The sequence below is a fragment of the Silene latifolia genome, chromosome Y (genome assembly GCF_048544455.1).
Source record: "Silene latifolia isolate original U9 population chromosome Y, ASM4854445v1, whole genome shotgun sequence".
Taxonomy (NCBI): domain Eukaryota; kingdom Viridiplantae; phylum Streptophyta; class Magnoliopsida; order Caryophyllales; family Caryophyllaceae; genus Silene; species Silene latifolia.
Window position 1 is genome coordinate 36,807,951 of NC_133538.1, and position 13,843 is coordinate 36,821,793.

The following is a 13,843-nucleotide window of genomic DNA, read 5'->3' on the forward strand; positions in this document are numbered from 1 at the left end:
TACCTGATTTGTTTTATCTCGCTGCTTACTAGCTTACTTCATCGTCTTCGTGCACGCCACTGCGACCTCCCCCGTATCGGCACCAAGATCCACCTTTGCACGGCAAGCTATTCGGTATTTCCCGAGTCCGAGAGAAAATTCCCGGACACGCTTCCCGGTTTTTCACCTACTTCTTCCTCAAATCCTCCTCAATCAGCCCCACGCATGTCTTCTCGTAAGGTTTGTAACCACTTCTGTTTGCGGCCGTTGTCGCGATGTTTTAAGCATTCTCATTGCCCGTCCGAGACCGTGTGTATGCTTGCGGGTTCAAAAGTCGATCAACTGGAACTCATCCTCCAAAGTGCTAAAAGAAAGAGACCTTCCTTCTGCCAGCCCGATGTGGCCTCTCCGCCTCCAAGAAGAGTGCTCCTGCCGCCTCTTTTGGACTCCTCCTGCAGTTTCTAGTTCTGCTGCTCGCGTGCCCATTGAGGTCGATCCGTTATCTCGCCATCCGCCTACTCCTCCTGCCAGTCCCCGTGCTTCTACTAGTGGGGGCATCATTGCTCATTTCCCAGAAGGCTTTGGGAATGTGGACAAGGTGCCGTACTAGCCGGAGATCGATCATCTGCTCTTCCCTCCTGTTGAGGAAACGTTTTCGGAGTTCTCCCTAGAGGAGATGGCTGAAAATGACGTGCACAACGCCTTCATGGTAAATATTCTTCATTTTCTACCTCTCTGTCTGCCTGTTTCTTTCTTAAATTATGCCTCCCAACTCTTTTCCTGACTTCTGATTACCTATGCCCCAGACTCTTCAGTCTGCACTCTACAACAGGAAGATGATAAACATAGTGCGTACCACCACGATCGTGTTACCGCGCAAGAACCAGGAGTCAAGGAAACGGTTGCGAGATCCGCACAAAGAGGGGTTGATCCCGAAGGAGCGTGTGGTGGAGCTGAAGACTGAGCTTGCTGTCACCAAGAAGAAGTTGAAGGAGGGATCTGATCAGCTGGCTCGAACCTAGGCGGTGTGCAGCACTTTTTCTGACTCTGTGAAGCAGTTTGAGGAAAAGATCACTGAGCTGATCTCCCTCGCCACCAACGTTGTTACATATGCCACCTGGCGGGGAAAGATCAGCGGAATGCGTCTTCTCAGGAGGCTCATACCAAAGAGCCATAGAGGAAGAGGAGAAGTAGGCGGAGATGCTTTACCCCACCCAACCCGATTTGAGCGTGCGATGCCCGAGGTTGGTGAGGTGAATTCTCTGCGTTGGTCGAGAAGGCTGCTGGGGGTGATCTTTGGAATGTCCCGGATGATCTGCCGACGACGAGCTCGGGAGCTATGGCGGCCGAGGATATGCAAGCCGGTGCAAGATCACGAAATGAGTGGTCGGCGGGCGGAGGAGGTACAGTGGAGGTCATTAATGTGACCGACAATTAAGTTTTGATGTTTTGATAAACTTTTTGCGCTAGCCCGTGAGGTGGCAGACTTTGTAAGTTTTTAAACTTGTTTTTGTGCTTGCTCCGCCAGGGTGGCGGTTTAAACTTGGGGCCGTATTTTGGCCATATTTTGAAATGCCCCTTGTCATAGTTTGGCAAGGTTTTAGTTTACATATCGTGTGTTTGTTGTTTATTCTCCCTGTTTTTAGGAAGTCTGTGCCGTGTCAGTCTGCTTGACTGATTTAGGCGAGTCTTGTCACCCTGAGAAGGCTAACATTCTGACTCAACTAGCTGTCGTGTCAGCCTGATGGCTGATTTAGGCGTATGCCGAAATGTAAGGAGGAGTGGCCGTGTCAACCCAGGGGTCGATTTAGACCACTGCCACTGAAAAGACCGATCCGCAAAGCTAGTCTGCCGTGTCGGTACTGGCCGATTTAGGCGTATGCTCATGCGATTTGTGGACTACTTAACCTTGTTCATGACGCAAGGTGTGTTCGTCTCGTTTATGCCGGCAGTGGCGTCATTGAGGCAAGTTTATCGTCATTCTAGGACCAAATGGAGACGCTGCAGGATTCTGGTAGGGCAGATATCCCTACGTTCCATGTTCGTTTTTGCATGCATGCTGGGGCCCTGATTATGTGCGATTAGTGCGAGCTACGTCCAGGGGTGGTATCAGGGGTAGTTGGATAAGCGTATTCAGCTGTCAGCCAGGCTCCCTCTCGTATGTTCCAAAGTCCGCCTGGTGAGGGTGCTCCTTGTGGAGAAAGTAGGTTAGGCATGTTGGAGTGTCATGTGCCTTGTCACCCCGCGTTGGCAGTTGACAGTCCTGCTAGACATCCTTTCAAAGTACCATAGATACCAGAATTCAAAGTGATGTACTTAGAGAAGCCTAAAAATAGAAAAATCTATCAGAATGGTGTGAAGCACCTGTCGCCATCTCATGGGGTACCAGAGCAATTGTGGTCCCAGGACGCTGCCAGACCACTCCATCCAATAGTAATTTAAAGTTAAAAAAAACAACTAAAGACACCAGAAATAAGAGTGAAACTGGCAGTATGCTTACTACCGATTTTTATTTTATTTTATTTTATCTTTAAAAATGATTTGGCTTCTCATAGTACACTATTCTGAAAACTAGAGTCTACTTATTATTAAAAGTAATATCTCTTCAGGTGAAGTATGTTCCATGGGCGTTGAATGATTTGACCGTCCATAGTCATCAGTCTGTATGCACCATGGCCAACAACTCCTTCTACCTCGTATGGTCCTTCCCATTTGTAGGCGAATTTGCCTGCCTTTCGATTCTTGGTGTTCTGGAACACCTCTCGGAGAACCAGGTCTCCTACCTCCAGGAGCCTGATTTTTACGTTCTTGTTATAACTCCTGGCCACTGACTGTTTGTAGGTAGCCAGACGGATTTTTGCGCTTGCTCGCAACTTGTTAATTGTGTCCAGGCTTCTGGTCATCTCTGCATTGTTCAGTTCCCTCGTCATATTTTCATACCTGTGAGTGGGAACTAGAACTTCTGATGGAATGACCGCTTCCGCGCCAAACACCAGGCTGAAGGGTGTTTGACCTGTTGCTATCTTTGGTGTTGTTCTGTCTAACCACAATACTAGTGGCAATTCATCTGCCCACTTTCCTCCTAACTCCTGTAACCTCCTTCTCAGATTGTCCATAATGATTTTATTGCTGGAATCAGCTTGTCCATTGGACTTTGGAGTCCGGGGTGCTGACTTTTTTAAGGTGATGTTCCACCTGGCACAGTATCCTTCAGTATCGTTTGAGATGAATTGTGAGCCATTGCCACATATGATTTCTGATGGGATACAAAATCTGCAGATGATGTTTCGTTTTATGAATGAGATGACTTGTTTGTCCTTTACTTCCGTGAATGCTTCTGCCTAAATCCACTTGGAGAAGTAATCTGTCATTGCTAGCATCCAGGTTCTGTTTCCTGTGGCCCGTGGTAGAGGGCCTACTATGTCCATGCCCCATGCCATGAATGGCCAGGGAGAAATAATAGGGTGTAGAGGTTCTTCTGGCTGGTGAATCATTGGTGCTGAGCGTTGGCAGGCGTCACATTTTCGTGCGTACTCTACTGCATCTGCCTTCATTGTAGTCCAATAGTATACCTATCTGAGGGCTTTATTTGCCAGACTCCTGCCCCCTGCATGGTTTCCACATTCGCCACTGTGGAGAGCATGCAACACAGTCTGTGCTTCTTCCTTGTCCAGGCACCGTAGGTAGGGACCTGCTAGCGATTTTCTGTATAGTGTATCATCAATGAGTATGAACCTGGAAGCCTTTATTTTAAAAGCTCTCACTTCCTTCTTCGCGTCTGGTAGCTTGTTATGGCGCAGCCAGTCTAGGTAAGGTGTGCGCCAGTCGTCTGCTGGGTCGGCTACTTGGTCAGGCGCCTGCCTGTTTGGCCGAGAGCTCTCACCTTCCTCTGTAACTGCTTGGATTTCCTTTTTGCTTTGTGGATCCTCCAGTTCACCTCTGTCTATTTCGTCTGCCTTCTCGGATAGAAGGTTCCGGATATGTGCTATTGGAATGCTGGATAGCTCTGTTGGTTTGAATGTTGCCCCCAGGGTTGCTAGGGCGTCTGCTTCCACGTTCTGGTGTCTGGGAACCTGTTTAAGCTTGCAAGTTTCGAATTTTTGTTTTAATTCCTTTGCTACTTTCAGGTATGCAATAATCTTCGAGTCTCTGGCTATAAACTCATGATCGGTCCGTTTGGTGTTCACAATTTAAGGTGTGGTCGTTGGGTCACGTCTGAATCAAAACACAATTTATAGCTTCACAAAGAACTCTACAATTAGTAAAGAGGCAAGTAAAGGTCGGATCCCAAGGGACGGGTATTGAAATGAGATTTCTATTGCAACTAGTGGTGTCTTAGGGGTGTCACAAATTGGGTTGATGTAGAAGGTCACTAAACTAAAATATCAATGGAAATAAACAAGCAAGATGAATTAAAGGGTTTTAAACAATTGATTAAAAAGCACTAGGGTGTCATGGGATCATAGAGGAATCATGGGAATTGATCATACAAACATGTTTGCAAATTATAAGCAAGCAATTATTGTTGTGATGGATTGAGTTGGGTTATATCTTACAATCCTAGGAAAGTTTGGGTCCCGGAGCCGAATCGATTAGATTGTACAACACCTACAAGTCGACTTAGTCTTCCCTACTCAACAACATGCATGGTCTAATGAGACTCGAGTTGGGTTATGTCTTACAAGTCTCATTGAAAAGATAGGAGATGGTGGTAAATGCAAGGATTCATAGGCTTAGCATTTCATCAAATATATCATGTGCATGAGTTGAGATCAAAACAAGTAAGCAAATAAAACATGAAAGCATATTAATTTAAGCATGAATCATTCCCCATGTTGGTTTCCCCTAATCACCCATTAACCCTAGCTAAGAGACTACTCACTCATTATCATGTTGATCATGCTAGCAAGGTTGTCAATCATACCAACAAAATGAAACATGATGAATAAATGAAAGTAATTAACAATAATTAAAAAGGGATTAAGAGAATTATACCTACTAATGATTCCAATAATAAAGCAAAGATAAAAGAAGTACTTGATGCTTGATTGAGAGGTTGTCAATCTCCCAATAATAACCCAAATAATCTTCAATTACCCAAAATAAAGGATAAATAAAAGAGAGATTAAGGAAGTAAAACTTGTATTAGAACTTGATTAATTGTTGATTACAAAATTAAAGAGAGATTTGATTGATATTAACTACTCTAAGAATTGATAAGAAGAACATGCTCTTCTAATTAGACTAATGGGGTATTTATAGTGGAGATTAGGGGGATGCATTAGGGTTAACTAAGGGCTAAACTAGTAAGTACACTTTTTAGATTGAGCAGGGAGGAGCCGGTATTTTTCGAAGGAAGGGCTTCTTTCTTTGTAGCTTGGAGAAGACGAAATTGCGTTGTGCTGGAATCCGAGCGGATTGTGGTGGCTAAACCCGAGCGTCTTGGTGGAAAACCACACGGATTATGCAGGTGGAGGACGGCCGGATTGTGCCTCAGTAGGATTTCTTCTTCTTTTCTTCCTTTTCTTAATGAATTCCTTAGGGATTTCCTTGGGGACTCAAGGATCCTTTCTCAACATTGCTCATCTACTATAATATGTACAAAGGCCTTCTAATCTTGTCTCTCCTTGATGCTTGGTCATTGGATTCGATCAATTTAGTCTCCTTTTGCCATGAAAATGCAAGATTCTTACTCCTTTCCTACCAAGGGATCAAAATCTCAAAGAATATGCAAAACAAAGAACTAAAGATAAGAAATGACCCAAATATGCACTAAAAAGCATGGGAAGAAGGCTAATTCGGGGGCTAAATATGCGCTAATTATGGTCACATCAAATATCCCCAAACCGAACCTTTTCTCGTCCCGAGTAAAGAGGTGACAAAGACTAGGACCATTATTTAAACTATCCTAATAACATAGCCGATATGAGAAATTAGCGGGTCTCACTCCGCCCCTTCAACTCACAACAAGACAACCATGAGGTAGGATGCCTTCTTGCAAGGCAAGGTGGGTCTTGCCAAAATGGCGACACATCCAAACATTAAGCACGCAAAATCACATAATGGATGCATCTACAAAAAGGAATAGCCACTTCCTCATCAAACGGCGGAGGCACTAAAGAGGAACAAATTTAAGGGCATGTAATCCTTCACAAATACTAGTTCAACAAATTACTAAGGCTAAGGGGATGGCACTAAATCACCTCCAAATGGTGTTAAACTAGACTACTTTCGTCCTTAATTTCCAAATGCTTTCGTCAAGAGCAATCGGATGGTGGTGGAATGATGATCCCTATGATGCTAGTAGCATATGACATGACAAGTCTCAAATTCTCTACAAAAGTAAAGGTCATGGATCGTCCCAAGCTCGACAAAGTGGCTTGACAAAGAGGCTTTTTGGGAATGAAATGCTCAAATCATTATACACAACGAGTGGATATGACTAGTATTCAAAATTGACCTCATTTCAACTTTCACATTTCAAGAATTTTAGATGGGGTTTGTCCCTTCCGGGCTAGTGTCCTTTGCTTTCGCCAATCGCTTATTAGGCAACCGGTTAACCTCCAGACAATAGCTTTTCGGGGTGATAGTCACTCTGTCTCTGCGCGGCCGAATTCACAACCGTGTGGGGGCTCAATTCAATGGATCCCGCACCAAAGCACATCGAAGTGGTACGCCTCCATAAAAACAATTTAAATTTCTCAACATTTCAACATTTCATAACATTTGAGGTTTCCTTGGCATTAAATTACTTCCACATGACAAAATTCCTTGAAATGAGCACTTCAAGCTTATTGATAGAAAAATATTTTTGGGTTGCCTTACCACAAGGTCAATCAAGTTCACCTAGACAAGCTAACCAAGTCCACATCGCATCACGGGGTTGGATAGGTGACTCACATGCAAACCCTTGACTAGGCCTTGGGTCATGGGTCAAAAGACACTAGTATGACACTATCTAGGGTGTTTTACAGCCATTCTAGTAGGCAAAGTCTTAAGTTGAACAAGTATTTGTAATGGCTTAGTTGCTCTTGTCCAAGTTCCTAATTAGGAATTTTTCATAACTTTTAATTTCTAAATGCAACTATATGCTATGATGCAACTAATATAAACATCCTAATGCAAGTGATTCTATCAACTAATATGACATATAAACTAAATGCAAGTCCTAAGTTCACATTGTTATACCGCATCAATCAAAATAAAGCCACATAGTCATTAACATAAAGAGGAAAAAGAAGATTGGAAAGATCATACCATGCGGTCTTCGATATCCTCATGTCTCGGATGTGGCGTAGTCAATCATTGTGAACAAGGATAGAACAAACACAATATATATACAAAACAATATATACAAGACTACACTACAAAAGGAAATAAACTTGTTTTTGGCTTTTTAATTTTTTCAAATTTTTATGACTTTCGAACTTTTTCAATTTTTTTTGGATTTTTTGAATAAGAGTTAAATGTTAGAATTCCCATCCTCACACTAATATGGGCATTGTCCTCAATGGCCAAAATGATGGGTAATTATGCAAAGATGATGCATGATTTCTATACTAAATGCAATCTACACTAGTCTACACTACATGATGCATGGCTTTTGTTATGACGGAGAGGATAATTTAGATTACCTCCCGTTGTGTATGCATTAACTTCCCCAAACCGATTTAGACACTATTGCTAATGTCCAAGGATTGGTGTAGTTCATGCACACACTATGCAATGCATGAAACTAATTTGTCATTTTGGATTTTGAAAGTGGGAACAATAAAATGAGAACACCTCAATGGTACCGAGGTGTGAGTCCTCTATGGTGCTACGACTACTCCAACAATGATCAAGAAAATAATTAAAACAAAGAGAGAAATAGACAAACCATGAGAGGGTAGGAGCCTCCAAGGCTTGCTAATCTTCCATCATATCATCACCATCATCACTTTCCTCATTAGAAGTGGTCTCATTGCCACTTCCCTCTTCATTTGCTTCTTCACTTTCTTCTTCACCTTGCTCATCATCTTTCTCACCATCCTTTTCTCCTTCTTCACTTGCTTCCTCATCAATGTTATCATCAACCTCTTCATTACCGACAACCTCATTGTCACCCGAAACGACCCTAGATGCACCCGGAAATAGGACTTCTCTATCCGCCCAACTAGGCAAAGGACATGATGGATCAAGTAGTCCTTGCCTAGCTAAGTGTAAGAGGGGTGGATATTGAGCCAAGTAAGCATTTTTCCGATCCTCAAAGGCTTGCTTGTGCATTGCTTGCATGAGAAGAGTCAAGTAATCATTTCTTTGTTCAACACCTTCCGGCTTGAACTCTTGGTACTCAAAAGGGTAAGGTGGTGTGATATTGGAAGAGGAGGGAATTTCAAGTTCACCCTTTTGTTGTCGGATAATATACTCGGCCTCTTTTGAAAGGGGAAGTAGATAATTGGTCCGGTGGACGCTTAGACGACAAATCTTTGAAGGCAAAGTAAACGATCTAGCCTCACTAGTGAGCCATCCATACTCGGTGTCAAGAGGATTATGGGCAACCCACTTGTACTTGTGTATCATAGTATGCATATCAACAAGATGACCACCCTCCTTTGCTTTATACTTGTTATCCTTGTTGAAGTTAGGATCAAAGTATTTAGCTAGGATAGTGACTAGGCCGCCATTGACAATAACAGTAGTGCCCTTCTTCCCACAATCAATGTTGAGCCATCTATCTACCAAAAGCCTCAAAGAGTTGAAAGGCTTGGTGTGTACTCTTCCAATGTTCAAAGCCGATTCAAGAAGAATAAAATCAAGTTTGGTGAAATGGTTGGTATCTTTCCTTGCAATAATGATGTTTCCTATGACCTTGTGCCATACCCTTATGCCCGGATGGTGGACAAAAAGAGCACGACTCGCATGAAAGTCCTCAAATTTCCTTCCGGAAATTGCCTCCCAAAGAGGGTCGGGGTCATACTTTCCATAATTCTTAAAATAACTCGGTTCATCACTAAGACCCAAAATTTCACCCAATTCCCTAAAGGAAATGCGTCTACTAATATTAGCTAGACGAAACTCGAGGTTCTCCCTAGCCTCAACTTTGGTGACTTTCAAAGAACTCAAAAATTCCAAGGTAAGGGAGGGGTATGTCAATTCTTTTGATTCAAACAATTTCTCTAACCCCATGGCTTTGAAAAAGGCTCTAGTTTGCTCAAGGACACCCAACTTTTCTAAGGTATCTTCACAAATAAACTTGGTGGATTGAAATGATTTCCTAGCAAACTTGGCAAAAGTATCTCTATGGGTTTCGGAAATAAAAGTTACCTCCGGATAATGCAAAAGTAGATCAATTTCCGGAGTAGAAGATGTTGTTGCTCCCATAGAAGGTTGTTGTTGTTGTTGCACTTCCAAGTTTGGGGTTGCTACCACCATAGCCAATGCTTTCTTTGCTTGAAGAGCCTTTTGCCTTTGTGAAAGTGTCTTAGCCTTTGGTGCCTTTGTGGCCTTTGTTGCTCCCTTAGTCCTTGCCATTGATGAATTAACCAAGAAAAGAATGAAAAATCTTCAATTTGTAGTGTACCCAAATCGATTTAAAGGTGAAAGGCTTTGCCTTTATGAGTTCAAAAATCGACTCAAAGGTTGAAGATTTTGTGCTTGGTTTTGATTTTTATTGAAACAGGAGTGATTGATTTGTTGTTAGAAGGATGGTTTGATTTGATTTTGGTGAATGTAGTTGAGGAATTTTGTTTTTGTGATGGAGAGGATGAGGGTTTTGATGTTTTGAAGTAGTGTTATGTATGAATGAATGAATGAATGAATGAATGAATGAATGAATGAATGAAGGGAGGAGGGGTTTTATAAAGCCCGAAAAAATTCGAACTGCAGGGGCAATCCGTGCGGTTTCTGCCCAAGACGGGCGGATTCTGCACTTTCTGGGTTGGAAAAAACTCGCCTAAAGACGAGCGTTTTTAAGAGAAGACGCTCGGATTCGCTGACACGGGACGGGCGGATTCTTCAGAAGACGGACAGATTTCAGTCCAGGAAATTTTCTTATTTTCCACAGCAGAGAAGACGGGCGTCTTCCTCACAAGACGGGCGGATTTTCAGAGACGAGCGGACTGCTGTTCAGGACGCCCGGATTCTCTTACAGTCAAAAATCTTTCAAAAATTCAGCTCATAGGGACGTGCGTCTTCTACCCAATACGTTCGGATTGCTTGTAGACGGGCAGATTCTCCTGAATCCGCTCGGATTCAGCCCCTTTGTACCCGGATTCAGTTCCATCCGTGTACAATGCATATCCCTTATCATTCTTCTATTCTTCTTCAAATCTTGTGTTCTTCATTGTGGGGGCACTACTAAGGAATGGATAGCCTAGGCAATTGCTATCCCCACACTAAGCTAAAGTACTACACATCTATTGAAATTATTAGTCCCTCCCTCACTTCTCTCAATCATGACAATTATCTTGATCAAAGTAAATAAAAATCCAAAGATGACAAAAATGCAATACAAGAATTGAAATGCGAGTTAGGGAGTTAGAAATATTTACAAACGGTGGTTTAGGGAGGACTCCACCAAACTCTCATTCTTGATGAGATGTCAAGGGGGCATGCTCAAGGTGTTGTTGATGTTGCTCAACACCTTGAAAAAGTAATCAAAAGCTTGTTCATTATCATGGTAGAGGTCTTCAATAGACCTTGGCCCTTGTTGTCGGTCTTGATCGATGGCATTACCAATGTAGGGATTAAAAATCCCTTCAAATTCGTCGTCCCAAAGACCACAAACTTCATTAAGTTGATCATTGAAAATTTCTTGATTTGATGGAGACAACTCTCCCAAATTCATCTCTTGGCCAATGATGCCATCCTTTTCTTCTTTGATTGATTTTGATGAGCTTTGGAAGCTCTCCTTATCATAATTCACTTGCTCTTTGAATGGAGCATCTTCAATTTTCTTCTTCCATTGGAGTTCCGATTTCTTCCTCTCATCCTTTCGGCTATAATGATCAATCATGAAACATGGTTCATGCAAACGAGGAGCTCTCATAGTCTTATCAAGATTAAAGGTTATGCTTTCATCTCCCACTTCTAGAGTGAGCTCACCATGTTTCACATCAATCACCGCACCCGCGGTGTGTAGGAAAGGTCTTCCTAGAATGATTGGAATGTTGGAATCTTCCTCCATATCAACAATGACAAAGTCCACCGGGATGCAAAACTTCCCAATTCGCACGGGGACATCTTCCCATATCCCTAATGGTGTCTTCGTCGATCTATCGGCCATTTGGAGTGTTATGTTGGTGCATTTAAGCTCTCCCATCCCCAACCTTTTACTCACCGAGTACGGCATGACACTCACACTAGCCCCTAGATCACATAGGGCTTTGTTGATCGTTGTGTCGCCAATGGTACACGGTATTGAGAAGCTTCCCGGATCCTTTAGTTTTGGAGGTGAACTCCCTTGAAGTATTGCACTACTCACCTTAGTGAAGGCGATAGTCTCAAGTTTTCGGATCGACTTCTTGTTTGTGAGGATATCTTTCATGTATTTCGCATAGGCCGGTACGTGATTTATTAATTCCGTGAAAGGAATTGAAACTTCCAAATTCTTCACAATTTCCATGAATATTCCAAGTTGGTCATCAAATTTGGGCTTGGCTTGACGACTTGGAAAAGGGAGTCTAATCACAATGGGCTCCTTCTCCTTGACCTTGTCTTCATTTTTCTTTGAACTTTCTTCTTTTGATGATTCTCCATCTTTGGAGTTTTGCAAAAATTTCTTCCTTATCACTAGCTTCCACAACTTCATCCTCAACTTGCTTCTTCGGTGCTTCATACCTTGTACCACTTCTCAAGTGAATGGCACTAACCATTTCATGTCTTGGGGGATTACTTTAAGGTGGTAATTGCCCCTTTTGTCTTTGTGAGCTTGAAGAAGCTAGTTGAGTCAATTGTGTTTCCAACATCTTGGTGTGAGCTAGAATGTTGTTGATGGTGGTTTCCTTTGCTTGACTATCTTTTTGCATTTGAGTGAAAAATTCTTGTTGATTCTTTTGCATTTGGAGGACCGCTTTTTGGACATCAAAACCTTGGTCATTTTGGTGATTGTATGGATTTTGATTTTGGTAACCTTTGTTTTGATTGTAAAAGGGTCTTTGATTTTGGTTTCTCATGGGTGGTGGAGTGTATGTTGTTTGAGGGTTTTGAACATTTTGGCTTTTGTATGAGAGATTTGGGTGAAACTTGGTGTTTTCATTGTAATAGTTGGAATAAGGGGTACCACTCTTGTATGCTTGGAAAGCATTCACTTGTTCATTTGTTCCCCTACATTCACTTTGGTCATGTCCCAAAGTTCCGCAATTCTCACATATCCCACTTGGGATTGATGAAGATGCCGTCATGGCATTAACATGAAGCTTCGGTGATTTTGAGACTTCTTCAAGTCTAGCCACAGCTTTTTCAAACTTCAAATTGATTGTGTCAATATGAGCACTAAATTAAGCACCCAATTGAGTAACGGAGTCCACTTCATGCTTTCCTCCTCTAGTAGCCTTGCGAGGTCTACTATAGTGTGAGTTATGGACCGCCATTTCCTCAATCTTGTTCCATGTTTGATTGTCATCAACTTCGGTGAACATTCCATTTGATCCCCTGTTGAGAATGTTCCTTGAATCTTCATATAAACCGTTCCAAAATTGTTGTACCAAGAACCATTCGCTAAGTCCATGGTGAGGACATGAGCGACAAATTCCCTTGAACCGCTCCCAAGCTTCATACAAAGATTCTTCATCCCTTTGCTTAAAACCCGTAATTTGAGCTCTTAGCATGTTAGTCTTTTCCGGTGGGTAGAATTTTTTGTAGAAAGCTAGAGCCAACTTCTTCCAAGAATCTATTCCGAGAGTGGCCTTGCCAAGGCCCTTCAACCATTGTTTCGCGGTGCCGATTAGAGAAAAAGGAAATAAGACCCATCAAATTTGGTCTTGAGTCACACCGGTTTGAGAGATCGCATCACAATAGTCGCAAAAGGTTTCCATATGAGAATGAGGGTCTTCACTAGGCATCCCCCCAAATTTGCTCCTTTCGACTAATTGGATAAAGGCGGATTTGGCAATAAAATTTCCGGTTAGATGTTGTGGTGTAGGAGTACCATTGGGTAGGTTCTCCTCGGTGGGTACGAAATGTGACGAGAATTTAGGCATTGTAGGTTGATTTTGTGGGGTATTGTGTAATGGGTTCTCCTCTCCTTCTATTGCGAAAGGGTTGATGAACTCAATAGTGGGTTGAACAATCTCACTAATACCTCTCAAATTCCTCCTAGCAAATCTCCTATTGTTCGTCAAGGTTCTTTCAATTTCACGGTCAAAAGGTAACAAATCACCTTGTGACCTTCTAGACATGCAAAATATCAAACAACTCGAAAGCAATTAGAACAAACCTTGAGGAGTTTTACTTCCCCAAGGCGAAGAAAGACACAACTAATAACAATAAAAGGAAATCTAAATCAAGTAAACACCGTCCCCGGCAACGGCGCCATTTTTGATCGGCCCGTTTCGTGTTCACAATTTAAGGTGTGGTCGTTGGGTCACGTCCGAATCAAAACACAATTTATAGCTTCACAAACAACTCTACAATTAGTAAAGAGGCAAGTAAACGTCGGATCCCAAGGGACGGGTATTGAAATGAGATTTCTATTGCAACTAGTGGTGTCTTAGGGGTGTCACAAATTGGGTTGATGTAGAAGGTCACTAAACTAAAATATCAATGGAAATAAACAAGCAAGATGAATTAAAGGGTTGTAAACAATTGATTAAAAAGCACTAGGGTGTCATGGGATCATAGAGGAATCATGGGAATTGATCATACAAACATGTTCTCAAATTAT

The 13,843-nt window shown here is 42.4% G+C and overlaps 1 non-coding gene across 1 annotated transcript; it reads left to right on the plus strand.

The window, feature by feature from the left end:
* The first annotated feature begins 12,681 nt into the window (after window positions 1–12,681).
* Window positions 12,682–12,788, plus strand: LOC141636879 (small nucleolar RNA R71). Its single transcript, XR_012541455.1, has one exon. It is a non-coding gene; the product is annotated as a small nucleolar RNA R71 (small nucleolar RNA).
* The last annotated feature ends 1,055 nt before the right edge of the window (window positions 12,789–13,843 follow it).